The sequence below is a fragment of the Stegodyphus dumicola genome, chromosome 2, assembly GCF_044657685.1.
Source record: "Stegodyphus dumicola isolate Sdum_Otavi_A_Nest chromosome 2, ASM4465768v1".
Taxonomy (NCBI): domain Eukaryota; kingdom Metazoa; phylum Arthropoda; class Arachnida; order Araneae; family Eresidae; genus Stegodyphus; species Stegodyphus dumicola.
In genome coordinates, this window is record NC_140769.1 from 78,959,748 (window position 1) to 78,979,118 (window position 19,371).

The 19,371-nt window shown below is 32.7% G+C and overlaps 1 protein-coding gene across 2 annotated transcripts in view; it reads left to right on the plus strand.

The window, feature by feature from the left end:
• Nucleotides 1-1,103: 1,103 nt before the first annotated feature.
• LOC118198867 (uncharacterized) overlaps nucleotides 1,104-19,371 on the plus strand; it is a 120,287-nt gene continuing 102,019 nt past the window's right edge. Inside the window, exon 1 of one of the 2 annotated variants that reach the window (XM_085810797.1) lies at nucleotides 1,104-1,259. The gene's annotated coding sequence lies outside the window, so the exon portion shown is untranslated. The remainder of the gene's footprint in view (nucleotides 1,260-19,371) is intronic. The other variant, XM_085810798.1, reaches the window with a different exon arrangement.

The following is a 19,371-nucleotide window of genomic DNA, read 5'->3' on the forward strand; positions in this document are numbered from 1 at the left end:
TTTTAAAGCAATAAATGCGCAATTTACCAGCATATAAGAATAAAAAAGACTAAGCTCACGGAGCGGAGTAACAGAGTGGGTATGGCTTTGCTCTACGCCAACCAGCAACCTTTAATTAATTTTCTGCAATTTAGTATCTTCCCCCTAGACCAGTACCTTCTAGATTTCGCTAGCCTGTTACGTAACCGCAACTATAAATAACGAATGCGCGCCATTTACCGACAACAGAAGCTCCTTTCCTCCTGAGCTACCAAAACTCGCTTTTTTTTTTTTTTTTGGCCTTTCTTTGTTCAAAGTATGACGCATTAAATTTAAAGTACTCTTATTTAGTGACGAATAGTTATCTGCTTCTTGAATTGAAGTAAAGCATGGAGCTATAAAACCTATTGTGTCGTTATTTGATGTCGCCTTGACACTCAGCCACAGCAATGCCTGAACTTTGATGCCAAGCTTCACGACGACTGCTAAAATATCACACACACACACACACACACACATATATATATACACTGCTGGCCACCTAAATTGCAAAACCAAGAAAGACAAGAGATATCACAACAAAATTTATTTAGTAGATAACATGTTGACCAAGTATCAAATGATTAAATTTATAGACTTCTGACAAGTGTGGTTCTTTTCAGAATCAGTAGCCAGAGTAGCCGCCCCATTGTTGGAGATCACCGCTGCCACACGCCGCAGCTTCGATTCAAAGAGACTTTGGATGTGTTTTGGGGGTACAGCAGACCAAGCAGCTTCCACACGTTGCCAAAGTTGATCTGGTGCGGCAACTTGGGATGTAATCTCGGTCAATCGTTCAGCAACCATGGGCCCATATCTAGTTGGCCTTGTTTCAACTTTTCTTTTTTTTTTTTTTTCTTCTTTTTTTTTTTTCAGTGATGTTGAAGCTTTACTTCTCCCAATTCAAATTCTTTGCATAAACTCCTTTCTAAATTCCATAATTTTGGCCATGGAGGTTAGATTTCTAACATCCTTGTTTGATCTTGACCCAGGAAATTGGGTAATAACCACTGCGAATACGTGATTGACTCTTTCGGGAAGACAACCATATGAAATTTTAATATTATTTATTTTCTTGCCGAAATTTAAATTAATAAATAAGAAAGTGCTTGTACGTAGGTATTTAATGCTTTTTTTTTTTTTTTAAATTTAAGAGGAATGTGCCCAATGATTTGGTTACGGTTTGAGTGTCACTTGTGACGTCGTGACGTAAACTAGAAAAAGCTAACCTTTTGTCATCCGTGAGTTCTATATTTCACTTTGTATACTAATCTTCTGAAAAATTAAATTTTTGTATATACTATTAATAGTGATTCTTGCGATTATTTAGATAGGCTATTATATTGAAACCTACTGTTTCCGTGTATTGAGCATGGCATATTATATATTTATGGCAGCAGAAGTTTTTAAAAAAGTGATAAATATTGTTAGTTTTATTGGAGAAATTTTACTTAATTTTGGAATATTGATTCGTAGTACAAATTAAAAGCTAAAAATCTAACTCGTCGGTAGTTTCAAGAATTTTCAGTACATTTCCGTCTGATTATTACGTTATTGCTTTTGTTACACCATATTACTATTACTTGTAGTACCTTAAAAAAAAAGTGTTATTATATTTTATTATAAATTAAGTGTTTGACTGACATTAAAGCTTCAGTTCTCTTTCTTATGGGGGGGGGATATGTCTTTGCTTAAGCAGTATTACCTAAGCATTCGTATGGATTTTATATCTGAGAGACACCGAATTACATTTAAGACTAGCTTCAACATATAATTTCAGTTGAATTAGCTTCACAATTTTATCTCTATATAACTTTTAAAAGTTGCATTTGATTTTTTTAAAAACCTGTTACTCATTTTTATAGCCTTTTCAGCGCTAGGTATTTGTTAGAAATTTAAAGTATTTTTTTTCGCAATAAGATATTAGATGTTCATTTTAGAAACTGTTTACCTCATTTCTTTGCATTTACCCCAAATATAGTATGCGAGCCAATGTTTGGCTTTTTTATTTAATCATTACAGTATTGAATTATTTATTTTGATTTGCATTAAAATATTCATTATAGTATAAATATAATTTATTTTTAATGTTGTCTTCTTGTGGTTGGAGGTGAAACATTTAGCAATATTTCTTTGGTTAAGCTGCAAAAATTCAAATATAAATTTAACGTAATCTTAGAAAAGTGCTATATTCAGCAAGTCTCTCTTCAGAGAGAAAATATTTGCATGATAGTTGTTCTTTGAAGGAAAGTGATCTTTGGCAGATTTAACTTGAAGTACTTAAAGCACTTTTGTAAAGTTGGTAATTTAAAAAATATTTTATTCTTATATAGCACTGTTATATTACTAATTGAAATATTTAAATTTTATGTAATTTAATTAGCCTCATTTATAGACTTGTAATAACTTTTTGTGGATATATAATCAAGTATTTTTTTGTACTTGCTACAAGGTTTGGCTTCATATATGTCAATTTAGATAGGTTCTGAAATTGAATTGCATTTCATATCAATATCATAAATAGCAAAATAGCATTATTATTTAGAAAGAAAGCAAAGTTCAATTCAAAAAAAGAAAATTATGGAATTGAATCTATATCACCATAAAAATAGTGTTATAGAACAGAAAATATTTTGCTATTAACTGCAATAGTCTTTCTTTATAATTTTAAACTGATTAATTCAGAAAAGGAGAAGATCTGGCTTAATCCTGATGAATTTCAATTTCGTATAAATTACATTATTCGTGGGAAATTTTAGAAAGGACATATTCTTTTCTGCTATACATGATTCAAAATGTATTGCAAAGGGCATCAGGATTTAGAGATGGTGAACTTGGTAGAGTTGGCAAGTTTCTTCTGTTGTAAAGCTAATTAGCTGGAAAAAAATTGATTTTTTATTATTTTCATATCAATATAATTATTTTTTATTGATATAAAGCATTTTATTTTCTAATCATTTTGAGTATTCTGATTATATATATATGTCCATATTTGTATGCTGCAATAATGTTCTTCAATAATAGTATGTACTTGTTATATTTCCTACAAGATCTTTCACATTGAGTAGAGCTTCTTTTGCCAAGAACTATCATTAAAACATTGAAATATTCCTAAACAGTATTATATAAATTTAAACTAAAAAAAAAAAAAAAAAAATCATTTACAAAATTTTAAGTTGAAATGATAATTTTCTTAAAGGCCAGCATGATTGGAAAAAAAGTATTCAATGAAATATCACATCAGTAAACAAACAGGATGAATACCACACTTTTCACTGAAATTTTTTGGGCAAAATTATTTATTATTTTGCATTTTTATGCATATAATAAAACATATATTTTGAAATAAAGGTAAACTTTTATTATTATATTGATTCTTCTGGTTCCTTCTTTTTTCTTCTGTTTTTTTCCAGTTTTTTCCACTTCCTTGGAAGAAACAAGTTTCCTTTGGAAGAAATCTAGTTCTGCTTTTTAGGTCAGTCTGCATTCATACCCGTTGCATCCATTTAAGTGTCCTCTTTTGATGGGGGGGAGGACACTTTTGAAGTTAAGAACATGGTATCTTTTTCAACTTATATAATCAAGACATAATCATGTTGCATGACAGCTTATGATTATTTGTCAAGAATTAACTTGAAGGTTTTCAGACTAAAATAGATTAGCCTATCTGATAAGATGCATACTGTTTATATGTTGAATTTATGTGTTGGGAGTTAATTTTGCTTTGAATGAAGCTTTTATTTTAATGATTTGCATAGTAACTCCCAAGGTGTTAAAATGCTGCAACAGTTGCTAATTGCTTATTGTTATATGTGTTGAGTGAAAACAGATTTGAATTCTTAGGTTAAGGATATGTATAATTTTGACATAGGAAGAAGCTGTATTCAATTTTAGGAGAAAACCATGTTGAAGATTTAATAATTCCAACCTTTCTAGAAGCTTCAATTATCAAAAGTGGCATTTGACAACAATTTGACTTTTCTTCATGTTTTACATCAAAGGAAGAAGTACCTGAAGGCTTTGTTAACATTTTACTCTGTATCGTAAGTTTGTAGAATTTTGGTATGACCCAAACTAAATTTTGAGTCCATGAATAATATAACATGGCAGTGAATTTTTCATATTGTTGAAGCTCGAAACTTCGTTATCAAACAGCAGATTTCTTGTGAAACCTTTAGGATGTATTCATTTCAGTGTCTGTATATTGTTTTTTGAATCATCATTGGAATTTAGGTGCTTTGTTAAGTATTAGTTCATTATAATTTTGTAGCTGAAATCTTTTTTTTAATAATTTTGTAGCAATAACTTTTTTTTATTGATGACAAGCACAGGCAGTAATATTAGACCCACCCAAAAAAAGTATGTGTTTCTTCTTTTGAACTAAGAATTTTCTTGGGAAATATAACAGATGTGATAGTGTAAATTTTTGAAAAAGTTTCATATTCCTGTTTGATAAAAAGTATCCAAATTCAACTTGGCTGATCTTTAGAATATGGTAACTGGTAGTTTGGCGACATTTTGGAGGCGATAAAAGTTACTACCTGGGACTTTGGTAATAATGTGAGCAGTACTCAGTACCAATTACGCATTATTTTGTGTGAGGGAAATGAGAGATCTTGGGATATGTCATGTGATATTAATGGACGAATTACGGTTCTTTAATCGGAAAAGGGGGGAATTTGGAAAAATATCTGTGGCTGTATATTATTTTGTATTAAGCTTCATTGTGTGTTGTGTGAAGTAGGGTTGAATAATTTTGGGATTGTATGGCACTGTCTAAAGTGAAAAATCGTATGAATGTTTGGAAGATGAAGGTTTTAAACATCTTGCTGTGAACCACAAATATTATTTTAAAGATCCAGAAACAGGTGCACATACCAATACAATAGAGGGCATGTGGAGTGCTATAAAAAGCGCCATTCCGAGGCATTGTGATAAAGAGAATTTTACTTTTTATTTAGCAGAGAAAGTGTGGAGGAAAAATTCGCAGAAAAAATCGTTCAGTAATTTTATTGAATACATAATTAAAGTGTATCCACCATGTAAGCAAGATTCTGAAGAAGATTAGGTAAGTTAGTATTTTTAATTATTTGAGGATATTATTTTTATGCATTGTTCTAAATGTAAGGTGGAAGTAAAGTAATTTGGTATTATTGGGAAAATTGTTATTAGCAATGATTTAGTTTAAAGTAATTAGGATTGTAAGCTAATTTTTATTAATTTAATGTATGTGTTTATTTATATTTTAAGTAGTGTTTTTGAATTTAATTATATTTTAATTAAATGATAGTTATTTTGTGAATTTTATGTTTGTAGGAATTTGGTATACGTTTTAGTTGAAGTAAACGTGCATGGAAATAATTTAAATATTTGACACTAAGTATTTGTAATGTTTGCGGTATGAATTCGTTGGTGATGTTTATAATATAATAGATAATTTAGAGGTAAAAGTTTTTGGATATTTTATTTATTTTATACGTGGAAATGTTCATATTTGGAAAGGGTATGTACTTTTTCGTTATTAGGTAATTTCATATATGTTCTTTTTAACGAGTTTAAAGATTTAGAAAATTGTCATGCATTTTCATGAAATTTTTCTAATTTATGAGAAAAAAGCAGTGTACATGGATATGGTGAAGAGTGTGCACAATGCCATTTTTGTGCAATTCTGGGATTTTTTTTAAGTAAAAATAAGTCGATGTGTACATGGTTTAGTGATATTTTAATTAAATGATAGTTATTTTGTGAATTTTATGTTTGTAGGAATTTGGTATACGTTTTAGTTGAAGTAAACGTGCATGGAAATAATTTAAATATTTGACACTAAGTATTTGTAATGCTTGCGGTATGAATTCGTTGGTGATGTTTATAATATAATAGATGATTTAGAGGTAAAAGTTTTTGGATATTTTATTTATTTTATATGTGGAAATGTTCATATTTGGAAAGGGTATATACTTTTTCGCGATCAGGTTATTTCATATATGTTCTTTTCACCGGGATTAAAGATTCAGAAAATTGTCATGTATTTTCGTGAAATTTTTCTAATATATGAGAAAAAAAGCAGTGTACATGGATATAGTGAAGAGTGTGCGCAATGCCATTTTTGTGTAATTCTGGGATGTTTTTTTAAGTAAAAATAAGTCGACGTGTACATGGTGGAACTACTCTGATATGCGCCCTCAAGTCGCCAAATGTCGCGCCAAATATTTTTGGCGAGAAACTTCATGCTGCCATATTACTATCTAAATTTTTTGTCTACATTTCGAACTTTTAGCCTAAAATGTCTCCAAAAACGCGGTTTTCGCACATGCAAAAACTACGTTTTCAACATACAATTTAGCTAAAAATACGAAAGAAAAACAAAAAAATTAGATAGCAAAAACGTAAAGTTTCTAACCAAAAATATTTGACAAGAATCCATGTACACAGCAACATGTTTTAACTTAAAAAAACATCTACGAATGGCACAATGTAGGCAACGAACGAATCTACAAACTACGCACATCTCGCTTTAATAAATTAACATAACAACAATAAATTTCAAAGAATACCATGTACACAGCATCCTGTTTAAACTTAAAAAAAATTCTACTACTTGCACAATTTAGGCAAGAAAGGAATCTACGATCTACGCACTCCTCGCTTTAATAAAATAACATAACAACAATAAATTTCAAATAATACTATGTACGCAGCATTCTGTTTCAACTTTAAAAAACATCTACGAATTGCACAGTCTAGACACTAAACAACAAAATAAATTTCAAACAATTTAAAAAAACAACAATAACAACAGAAATTCATACTAAAGAACCAATGAACATAACATTCTACAAAATAAGAACAAGGATAAAATAAAATGCACTTACCATGAATTAATGCGTTTTCGAATAGCAGAAATATAAATTTCATACCGCCTTTAACATGCCACCACGTAATCACTGTCATATTTACATGACAGCCAGACACACTATCCAGAAAATTTATACTATGGTTCACAAATAAATAAAATCACAAATCCCTACTTCTATCATGCACTGCCATTAAAAATAATCTCCCAGACCCTCTTTCCACACTTCCAAATACCCACTACCCCTCAACAGGATAGCCACAATGATATTTCCTTTTGCCAAACTTCAATTCAACAACTACCATTTTATCTTTCCCTCCCATCTTCTCAGACACAGAGGCGAATCAACGAGCTCCAGCGAAAGATTTTTCAACGTCAACAGGGTTGCCATAGAACACGCAGTCATGCCAAAAACCAGCACAAAACACATATCGCCACATTTGGTGAAATTAGGACGTATATTAGAGTTGTACCTACATGTTTTATGTGTATGTGTTATTTTGAAAAACGCGTAAGGAGTATGGTATTGTGCACTTTTTCCCAATTTTGCAGTGAATATTTGTCATGATTAAACGGTTTTGTTAGATAAAATTTCTAGCATAAGTGTAATTTGGCTAGTAGATTGTTGGAAGAAGTGTTCAGTAGATAAAAAGAAAAGAAACGTCTTTACTTCGTGAAGACAAAATGGCGGCGGGGAAAAAAAAATAGAGGGTTGCTGTAGGAGAGTTGGTCGCCAAATTTTCGACAAAAAATCACCAAGTTACCATAATCTAAAGATCAACCTTCAACTTTTCAGCAAATTTTTTCAGCCTATGCCAATTAATTAATTATTGGGTCATATGAAAAGAAGTTCTGAAAATTTTTTATGATAAATACAAATGAAGCAGTACGAAAGCTTGAGCAACTTTAATTAAATTGCGTAAATACCATTTTATTCTTTAACTTTTTGCCATTTTTCAGGCAGCTGGAAAGTTTCTTTTTTTTAAAAAGTCATTAGGTTTATATGTATAGAAACTATCGATATGCTGTCGAATGGTTACCAAAGAAAGCCAACTTCAGGCCATTCAGAGAATTTTCACACCCTGAAGACATGAACATTTGAGGGGCATTGTGTAATGCATATTGTGTGGGGGGGGATGACACAGAACATCTCAGCCGTACTCAGTTAAGTCTTTATCTGACATTCATCAAAATGTGGGGTTGAGCATTACCATGACAGAAGGCACCGCCTTGAAGATCGGGCGATCCGGATGTTTTTCGAAGATTGAGCGATTCAGATGTTTTGTTTTCAAAAATGCCATTTGGGAACAATAATTTTCTGAATTTGTCTGATTTGGTGGCAACAGTTCGTACAATTCCCGGTACTATTCGGTTTCGAGGGCTGTCAAAAATCGCCAAACTATTGTTGATGCCAATGCTGCCAATAATAATTGTGGTAACTCTAATAACTGCGGCAAGAAAGGAAGTATAATAGTAAATAACTATTTAAGATTGATGTTTTAGTTTAGATGAAAGGTTAATTTCATGTAATACTTTTTTATTATTATAATTTATATGAAAAAGGCTAAACATGACTGAATGGAAGCATAAGAGTAAATAACTATTTAGCATTATTATAATTTATATAAAAATAGCTAAACATAACTGAATGGATGCCTGCATCGCTATTTCGCTACCGACTTATCGCTAAAGCATGATTTCATCTCGTTGGTTGTTCAAATGTAATTTTCTATAATGAATTCTTTTCTTTGAAAATTCTTTTCTTTGAATAATTTCTTTTCTTTGAAAATATTCTTGGTAAAGTGCAGAATTGCTCACTTATTTGTTTGCCGCTTTTTAGAAAGGTTGGATTTTTGTCAAATTTCTTTTACTTTTTAAGTGAAAATAGGTCTGTGTATATAGATAAAGCCAAGGGTGTGCGCAGGGCCATTTTTGTGCAATTCTAGGATTTTTTTTTAAAGTGAAATTAGGTTGATGAGCACATGGATGCCGAGTATGTGCAATTCTTAAAAACGCATCAAGCAATGGGTGATTCTGCACTTAATCCAAAATTCTATTGCCGACTTTTCGTCATTGGCAATTCCCAAATTGTTAAATCCATAGGATATCAAAAAAGGATTTAGGATCAAAAAAAGATATAAAAATTAAGCTAGTATTTCAATGGCGGCTTAAGAAATATAGAACTATATAAACTTACACAATCTGAAATCAGCGCATACGCTAGATTTGGAGCGCTGTTAAATGGGTGCTTTGCTAGATTTGGTGCTTTTGCGCATACGTTTTCACTGCAATTTTTTTACGGCCCTCAAAACAGAATAGTACCCAATTCCCTTGTTATCCCACTGTGTATAAAGCATTATGATTTTTAAATGTTTCCTCATCACCTCAGACCTCCTCTTACTCTGTTGGACTGTTATGTCATGCGCCTCTTGGGCAAATTTGTCATTGAGCCTGTAACATCGCACATATTAGCAATAGCACGGCAATACATGTATTGATTGATTGATTGATGCTTCACCTACTAGTGTTACTAAAGGAGATTTTTTTGTATGTTTTATCTCATGATCTTTTTCTTGTAACAATATTATATAATATCTACTTTTCATCTCCAGTAAATAATACATCAGAGCAGCTTACATACCCTGTAGGGTTTTTATTGTGTAATATTATATCATTCATTTTATAGTTTTAGTATTTGATAAGCAGAGCATGTGTTGGTGCAAGGGAAACTGTTGAACTTGTGGGCGTGGTTTAGAGTATGATCTGTTTGCATGTATCTGTTTGACTACTGAGTTGGGGGGGGGGGAGCTTGGATGTCTAGTCAACACTGTTGTGTTGGTTGCAAGTTGGTTTGCTGTGGCTGCTTGAATACAGTCAAAAGTCGTTAATCCGGACTCGTCGGGACTTCGGCGATTCCGGATTATAGATCATCAGTTTAAATCTCGTAAGATGGCATGCAGAAATTACAAAATTAAAAATATGAAACCGTAATTTATGAAATAAAGAACAATTATGATCTAAAGGGTATCAAAATTTACAAAAAGAAAAAGCTTAATATTTATTTGTTTACTTTATTAAACATTTCCTTCAATGTAAGTTGCTTCATTTCATGTGATAATACTTTCTCTTTAATTCTATTAAACAGACATAATTTCTTGTTTAGTTACAAAGTTCCGCTGTTCAAGTCCTATAATTGATGTGTTGAGAATACCGACTAATTTGTCAATGGAAATGTTTTCGTTTTCAATAACCTCTGGGTCACTTTCTTCACTATCGGAAGCAAATTATAATGACGAGGAACTTGATTTAAATCATATCAAAGACGGAGTATATCCAGATGAAATACTACACTTAGTACGGAATTATAAACCAAATAAAATAAAAACATCTGCCCTGAAGATAAGGATAGTGCTGACAGATCAACTTCCAATCCGCGGCGTGAAATTGATAAACAGATTTCGGATTTCAAAACATACTTTCGCTTTGTAGATACAAATTACATATTAGTAAATATATATCGGAAATTCTATTTGACATAATCTTTCTAATCTATCATAATATAATAATGACATTTCTGCCCCCCCCTCCGCCGCAAAGCAGCGTGAAATTGATAAACAGATTTCGGATTTGAAAACATACTTTCGCGGAGGTAGTAAATATATATCAGAAATTCTACTTGACATAATCGAAAGTTCAAGCTTACTTTTATAAAATTGCTCTGCAAAAAATAATAAGCCGGATCCAATTCAAAGATTAAGGAACAACGCAACCAGCAACATTAACTGAATTAGATAACTTTAGCTTAGCGTATAACTCCGTTACACATTAAACGCGCATGCGCACAAACATATTCGCAGCCGTAAGGGTCTTACGCGCTCTCGTAAACGCCTGTGCGCATGCGTGAACGCGACGCATGCGCAGAAAGTTTGTAGCTTTGAGGTCCGGATTATAGATCGTTCCGGATTATGGGTGTCCGAATTAATGACTTTTGACTGTATTTGATTGCTCCATTGGGATGTATTTAATTATCTGTGTGTGACTAGAGAAAACAGATTAGCCAATCCCATCTGGGTTTCCAGTGTGATAATCAAGACACTCATATCAAAAAACAGATCCAATTACCAGAAAGGAAAGTAGGAGTGTATTTTTGCTTGATAGTAAGATGTTTCCATTCTAAACGATAGACTCCAGTTCCCCCTCCCCCCAAGTTCATTTATCATCTTCAAAGCCACTGAGGCCTCAGGATGATGTTCTTCCCATCTCTTTTTATAAATTAACCTTCAAGGCAACTACATCAGACACTTGGCAAAAGGATCAAAAGGTTCCCACAGGATTTTTTTAATCTTATAATGTGTAATTTTCAGAAATCTACTGCATCATTAACCAAAGTGTTTATTGTGTAGATGTTATTTAATGTTTTGCATTGGCTCATAGTACTTTAATTTAGTTTGTAAAACCATCAAACCATGTTCTAAATCTGCAGTAACTCCAGTCAATAATGGTCTCATTTTATCAGCACTCAATAATATTGCTATTTCAGAAGTGTTGTATCCTGTATCAGACAATTTTATACATTTAAAGTATGGACAAAAATCTAAGATTTCTAGTTACATATTTTTTCTTTATTCTAGAACAACTACATTTACTCCGAATTTCATCAATATTTTTAAAAATAACTGTATAAATATAATATCTTTTTTTCTGTTTTTACTTTTCCAAGCAGATAATGCATTGTTTTCTCCCCCCTTTTTTTCTTACTTCTTAATTAACCTTTTAACTGTCATGCTCGAGATTCACAGCACTGGTGTTCGAAAATGTCACGCCCGAGTATAACTCGGGGTAATTTTTTTTGAGTGCATCGTATTGTTATACCCGAATATATATCGGGAAACGTTTAATTCGGCTTCATCTTTTTGTCAAACCCGACTGTATCTCGGGAAAAGTTAATGTGCGTTCAATTCAATAGATGACAGCACTTTACTGAAGATTTCAAAGGTTAGAGGTTATATGTTCTTTGGTTCAAAGTGCATGGGATCTTTTTGTTGTAAAATGGCGTCCAGTTCTTTGAAATATTATATAGATGATTTAGATTCTTCAACTGAAGATGAATGATGTGTGTTTGATGAGCAATATTCATGATACTTCCATGGTCAGTCTCAAAAATAAAAAATGGAGATATACTTAAGCCGAAGATTGTTTCTAATTGCAGTCTAACTATGGGTGGTGTAGATCGCTGTGATCAGGAAATATCCTTTCATTCAACAATCCGGAAACGTCAGAAAAAATATTATGAAAAGATATTTTTACATTTACTAGACAAGGTACTCTGGAACTCATATTTGCTCTATAAAAATGTTGTTGGGAAACGTATTACATTTTTAGAATTTCGAATCCAAGTTGTAGAAGAGCTTTTACATAAATATGATGATGCAGCTTCTGGACAAAAGAATGTTGGCACAGAACCTACAATAGATAACCCTGCCCGTCTTACTGAACAACATTTTATATCCCATATTCCTCCTACTCCTGCGAAACGTGAGCCTACAAGACAGTGCAAAGTGTGTTGTTCGCAAAAGGATAAAAAATGGGAAAAAGATAAGGAAGGAAACACGATTCTGGTGGTGTAGTGATTGTGGAGTTGGTTTGTGCTTGGAAAAGTGTTTCCAGTTGTACCACACAAGACTGAATTACTGAACTACTAATAGGTATTCAATTATATTTATTTATTTTTTAGAAAATAATTAATTTTTTTTTCATTTTTAGAAAATAATGCTCCACTAGAAGCGAACTTTACAACTGCCATGTTGAGTGGCAGCCGCCTCAGGCAAATATGCAGTGGCTACAAAACTTTAAAAAATTTACCCATGTACTTCCAAATATCAATTTTTAACTACTTAAGTATATTTTATTTTGTACTAAACATTTGATTTTTGCAATAAAAAATTTTGAGAATTTGTGTACCCAAATCATCAAAATAACTTGACAGTTAAAGGGTTAAGTTTACTTGTTGCAACCTCCATTTTTTTATGCAAGACATGTGATCTAGAATATTCAAGCTAATTTAATATTTTTCAGTGAATTTTTATTAAAATTTGTAACAATGCTTGATTTGAATGCCAAACTATCTGTTTCATTCTTGTCATTTTGCTGTTAAGCTTTATTTTAACTGAAGTTCTCTCAAATTGTTTCAATTTTGTATGGCTTGTAAAGGGAAGGCACTTACAACGCAATGCATATTTGATCTGAGCATTGCATCTTTTGAAGACATATCCATTCTTAGCAAAGAAGACATTCTCATTGGGTACATCATTACTTATTTCTTCTATTTCTTACCTCTCCGTTTTTTGGGAGGGGGGAACCTAGCTTTTATTTAAACCCTGTGCAGATGTTTTGCTATCATAAAAGTTTTGATTGATAGTGAAAAAATAAAAGCCATGCTTGGATTCAGTAGCATAAGATCTGTAAGAAGCAAATAATAATATTCTGTTTTATTTATAGGGACTGCTTGCGTTCATCTGTAATGAAGTACAATATGTAAATTTACAATACTATTGTCACAACAGAAATAAAATAGAGATAAATGAATTGCAATCATTCATCAGCCATTTAATACAAGACTAATCATACATGATCGTACAATGCAGTAAGAACTACAAGTGATTTTACCATTGGTGAGTAAGCTTGTATATGAAATCCAGATAACGAGGATCAGTTTACTTATAAATATGACAGAATAAAATGTTTCAAATTATAATAATTTTTAAAAATTTAAGGGAGGGGGGAAACCCTAAGAAAAGGCAATTGAATACTTTTTCCCTTTGAAAGCACTGATATATTTAATATAAGTAACCTCCGAAGAGCAAGATAAATTGGTTCCGTGTTCTTTTGAAACGGTGTTGTTCGAGACTACAAAAAAACGGGATTCCGTGCCAAGTGTGAAAATAAAAAAAAAAGTTACATTTAAACATATTTTTTTGTTAAATATAAAACAAAAAATTTTTATTTTTTGAATTTATATTGGTAAACACTTCTAAGAAATCTTGTATTACATAATTTAATTTAATTTTTTAATTAGTTTTGAAAAAAGCATTTTATCGTAAATTTCATTATTAAAATAAAAAAAAAGTTTTGCAATGCATCACTTTTTTGAATTAAAATTACATTACCGTGCCATCTAATCCTCATCACTGGAGCCATCTAAGACTGTTGTGATTCTAGTATATTTTCTTGTAGAAGGCTGAATATTCACATACCTTGGTTCATCTTCAACTGAATATCTGGCAGTACTACATGATGGTTCATTTCTGTGTTGCAGTTCAGTAAATAATTTTCATATGCCTTAATACAGTTCTTAAGTTGTGTTGCAAGTGTTGTTTTCTGTACCTAGTATCCCTTTTTGTTAAGAACATTTCCAATTTGTGTGCCAAAATGTAATGCATATTGTACCTCATCAACAGAGAAATTTTGGTTAGATAAATTTTCATAATTTTCTTTATCTTCTTTGTCACTGAATTTGAAATGGATTCTTCTTACAATATCTTCTTCATCGAATGTTTTTTCTAAAAGTAGTTCATCAGCATCTTCAGCAGACATATCATCAAATCCTGTGGCGAATCTGCAACATTATCTGATTGTATTTGGAGTGCTTACACGGGACATTGGAGTCTTCGTAAACCATATCCAGTAAAAGAGCTTCCCAACTTGCATTCACTGTTGAAGCTTTAATATTACTTATAGATGAAGATACAATATTTTTAATGAATCCAAAATTGAAAATTCTTTCCAAACTTGGGTAAATGTCTTATTTTTTGCACCTTTTAAATTATCTAGAAAAGACTGAAAAGCCATTTGTGCCATTTGTATGTAATGTCTTAAATGTTGATATTATATCTTGATCTAGCGGCTGGAATAGTGATGTAGCATTTGGTGGTAGAATTTACATTTGGATTTTCTAACTTCTTCGGATGTCCAGGGGCATTTACTAGTAGTAATTCTTTGAAAATAAATTTTTCTTTTCTAAATATCTTTTTACATCAGGCTAGAAATCTTATCTAGAAAAGACTGAAAAGCCATTTGTGCCATTTGTATGTAATGTCTTAAATGTTGATATTATATCTTGATCTAGCGGCTGGAATAGTGATGTAGCATTTGGTGGTAGAATTTACATTTGGATTTTCTAACTTCTTCGGATGTCCAGGGGCATTTACTAGTAGTAATTCTTTGAAAATAAATTTTTCTTTTCTAAATATCTTTTTACATCAGGCGCAAAACCAATCTGCAAGCATATATGAATTCATCCAAGCTGTATTGTTGGCTCACCAATAAACCGGTAGCGGTAAGTTTTTCAATGAGCGAGGATTCATTGATTTGTTTATAAATATTGGTTTCATACAACAATCTCCTGGCACATTACTGCATAAGAGAAGAGTGATAATTTCCTTAGCCATTTTAAAAACAGGCATAGAGTTCTGGTATTTTGGAATACACTGCTAACCGTTAAAATTGCAACACCATGAAGAAAAGCAAATACAAAAAAGACATTTTTTGCATGCAAACAGTATGGCACGAAGACAAAATGATTAAATTTGGAAGCATTTAGGAGGTTTGCAGTGGTGCAAAATTAGTAGAAACAGCTGCCACCCCTAGGAGCTAAAACAGCCCTTACAGCATTAGGTATGGAGTGAAACTGGGCTTGGATGACAGAAATGCGCTACTCATTCCATGCTGCTTCAAGTCTATGCCACACTTCATCAACCGTATTAACTGGAAAGGAGTGGTGGGCCAGTCTCTCAACAACCCATGATCTGATGTTTTCAGTGGGTGACAGATCTGGAGACTGTGCAGGCCAGGGCAACAATCAAATACCCTGTGTATCGAAGAAAGTCAGAGCACAACATGTGGTCTTGCATTATCTTGTTGGTACATGCCTTTTGGGGGCCTCGAAGGTAGGGCACAACCACTGGACATAAGATGTCAGAGATTTACTCATCTGCATTCAAATAGCTGTCAATCCGAACTAGAGATGTGCGTGTTATATACCTAATAGCTGCTGAAACATCACATCAGGTGCAGGGCCCTATGCCAATATTGAATGCAAGCAGGCAATGTGCGGTCTCCTTGGGCTCTCCAGACATTTATGGCCATCAGAATACTGCACATAGAACTGGAACTTATTTGAAAAGACAACATTGTGCCACTCCTGTACTCAGCTTTGTCATTTTGGTGCACCAGAGTCGCCATCTCTCTCTATGCTGCATTGTCACCATTTGTACGATATTTTTAGTTTTATAATTTCTGCATGCCACCTTGCCAGATTTAAATTGATGATCTATAATCTGGAAAAACCCTTAATCCGCAATCGTCGAAGTCCCGATGAGTCCGGATTAAAGACTTTGTACTGTATATATTTTAAGCACCTTTTTGTTTGGTAATGTCCCTGCTCAAAGGCAGTTTTTTATTTACACAATCTTCAATCCATATTGAAAGAAAGTATTCATACTATTTACATTTGTTGAACAAAAACTACATTTAACACCTAAAGGTACTGTTGATGCATAGTCTCTTGTTTTTTCTTCATTCTTTTTTATTATATGAATAATAGCCTCATTCAAATTCTCTGTCTTTGCAACAACTGATAATTTTTCTTCTTTCTTTAGTCGGTTCAACATTTTTACATTAGTTTCAAGGGAAATTGTTCATCTTTTTTTTTTTTTCAACTATCTTTTTATTTCCTGCAGAAATTTTGTAAATTAAAGATTTAAAAAACTATAAATTAATTGATCAAACACTTCTAAAAAACTTAATTGAAAGTATAAAAAATTCGGAACTTGGGATCTCCTGCACTTTATACATACTCAAATGAGTTTAAACAAGGTCACATAGATATTTCTTATCAGATTTCCCCCTCAAAAGTCATTAATAGTTTTCAGAAAAGGAAGCTTTTACAATGAACTTGGAATGCACCCAGAACTTTCTACTGCTAGAACAGAAATTCTTCATCCCCCTATTTAGCGGAGGAAGTGACCTCCTGTTAACCCCTTCGCGCCGACTGTCACGTATACGTCCCAGCAACGAACACACTTATCTACCGGCCGACACGCAGGAGTGCCAGAGCATTGTTGCATTTTCTACCGATTGTCGCGTATTTGTGCCAGTACCTTGGAACGTTTCTCAAACTATAATTTCTGCCACAAGATGGCACTGTATGTCCATATGGTTTCAAATACGTGTACATTAGACCTTCTACTCGAAATGAGAGAAGCATGACTCACATACACGTGTTTTTGATTATATAAACAAACGGGGAACTAAATGTTTCTGAATGGCGTGATTTATGACGTCTCTTTAAATCGCACTTTATTCGCACGTGGTAGTTGTTTATTGTAAGTAGAAGTTTTATATGCGCTAAAGCGTTGAGTATTTCCGTTTACAGTTCAGTTTTTAGAAAATAATTAGATCTTGTTAGACGTGAATTCTTTCTGTTTTTACCATTTCAATGTCGAAGCGTCGAAAATGTTTAACAGAGCATGAAATAGCAGAAATGATGCAAAATATTTCAGATGTTGATTCTGAAATTCTGATATTGATTCTGAAAGATTAACTGAAAGACATTTTCCAAAACTTTGTTCAGAAGAGACTGATAAGAAAATGAGACGACGATGCTTCGTTTGTTCACATTCCCGGAAAAATCCTCCAAAACGGCAAATGAGTTATTACGAGTTCAAGGAATGTAACGGAGACTGTGTGTAGATCCCCGTTTTAAAATTTTTCGTACGAAAAGAGAATTTTAAGTAATATATTTAGTTTTCAGATGTATAAAGTTAAAAGTCATAAAATTGTGAGTAATTAAAATAAAATGTGTAAAATATGCATTTAGACAAGAAATAAGGTAATTAAAGTATGTATATAAAAATATCTATAAAGCATAAGCCGTTTAAATACTCTATAGAGCATTATTAAACAATGCGTTGATACTTCGGAAATTTCATGGATTTAGGCTTAGTAGCAAAAAAGCCCCCGGCCCTGGAGAGACACTCGCGGAAGACACTGCCGGCCTCCGTGATAAGCGTGCGTTTTCGCTACCCGGCTCGAAGGGGTTAAAGGAGTCAATTTTTTCTCCAAACATTGAATTACTCAAAAATCGTATACAGTGAAAAGTCTTTAATCCGGACATCCATAATCCGGAATGATCTATAATCCAGACCTCAAAGCTACAAACTATCTGCGCATGCATAAACACTTTATACGTTTACGCATGCACATAATATCTTTACGCATGCGCAGTGTTGGCTTTAGTTTTCCACATGCAAATTTTGATCGGAGGTAAGCTAACATGGTTGCCGCTGATTGGCCGATGACATCAAAATCGGCGGGTTGGCCGAGTATTATATATATGTACGCTGGTATCGGCGAATGTCTTGTTCTCTTGGTATTGTGAGTTAGCATTATGCTAGTTTGCTTTCAGTCAAATGATTTTAAATGTAAAGGCTACAGTGTTAGCTCTTTTATTTTAATTTATGGAATAAAGCATGAATTTTATTTAGATTAGTCTTAGCTTTATTTAAGGAAAGCAAAATATACTTTGCCTTTATCACCACTGACAACACGCAGATGCGTTTATGCATGCGCATAATATCTTTACGCATGCATGTTTAATGTATAACGGATGGTATAAGCTAAGCTAAAATTATCTAATTATGTATTTCAGTTAATGTTGCAGATTGCGTTGTTCCTTAATCTTCTAATTGGATCCAGCTTATTAATTTTTGCAGACTGTTAGATCAATTTTATAAAAGTAAGCTTGAACTTTCACTTAGTCAAAAAGAATTTCCAATTCTGGAGCTGCCAAAGGATCTACATAGCGAAAGCATGTTTTGATGTCCATCAAACAAAAAGTGGAATTTCTGCAAAAAATGGATAAAGGCATATCCTTTATGAAGAAAGAAAGGCATATCCTTTGTTTCTCTAACCATTCCGAAATCTGTTTATTAATTTCACGCTGCTCTGCGGGGGTGGGGGGGAATGTCGCGGCACGCAATGAATTGGAAGTTGATCTGTCAGCGCTATCCTTATCTTCAGGGCAGATGTTTTTATTTCATTCGGCTTATAATTCCTTACTAAATGTAGTATTTCATTTCGATGTACTCCTTTGATATGATTTAAATCAAATTCCTCATCATTATAAATATCACGAATACACATCAAATAGTTTTCTGGTTGGAATTGTCTAATTTCGACTATGTGTAATGTATGCTTTATGCATGAGCGCGTTGAAAGAAATGTTAAATAAAGTAAACAAATAAATAGCAAGCTCTTTTTTTCGTAAATTTTGATACCCTTTAGATGATAATTAATTTTATTTCATAAATTACGGTTTCATATTTTTAATTTTATAATTTCTGCATGCCATCTTACCAAATTTAAACTGATGATCTATAATCCGGAATTGCCGAAGTCCCGACGAGTCCGGATTAAAGACTTTTGACTGTAGTTTGAAATTG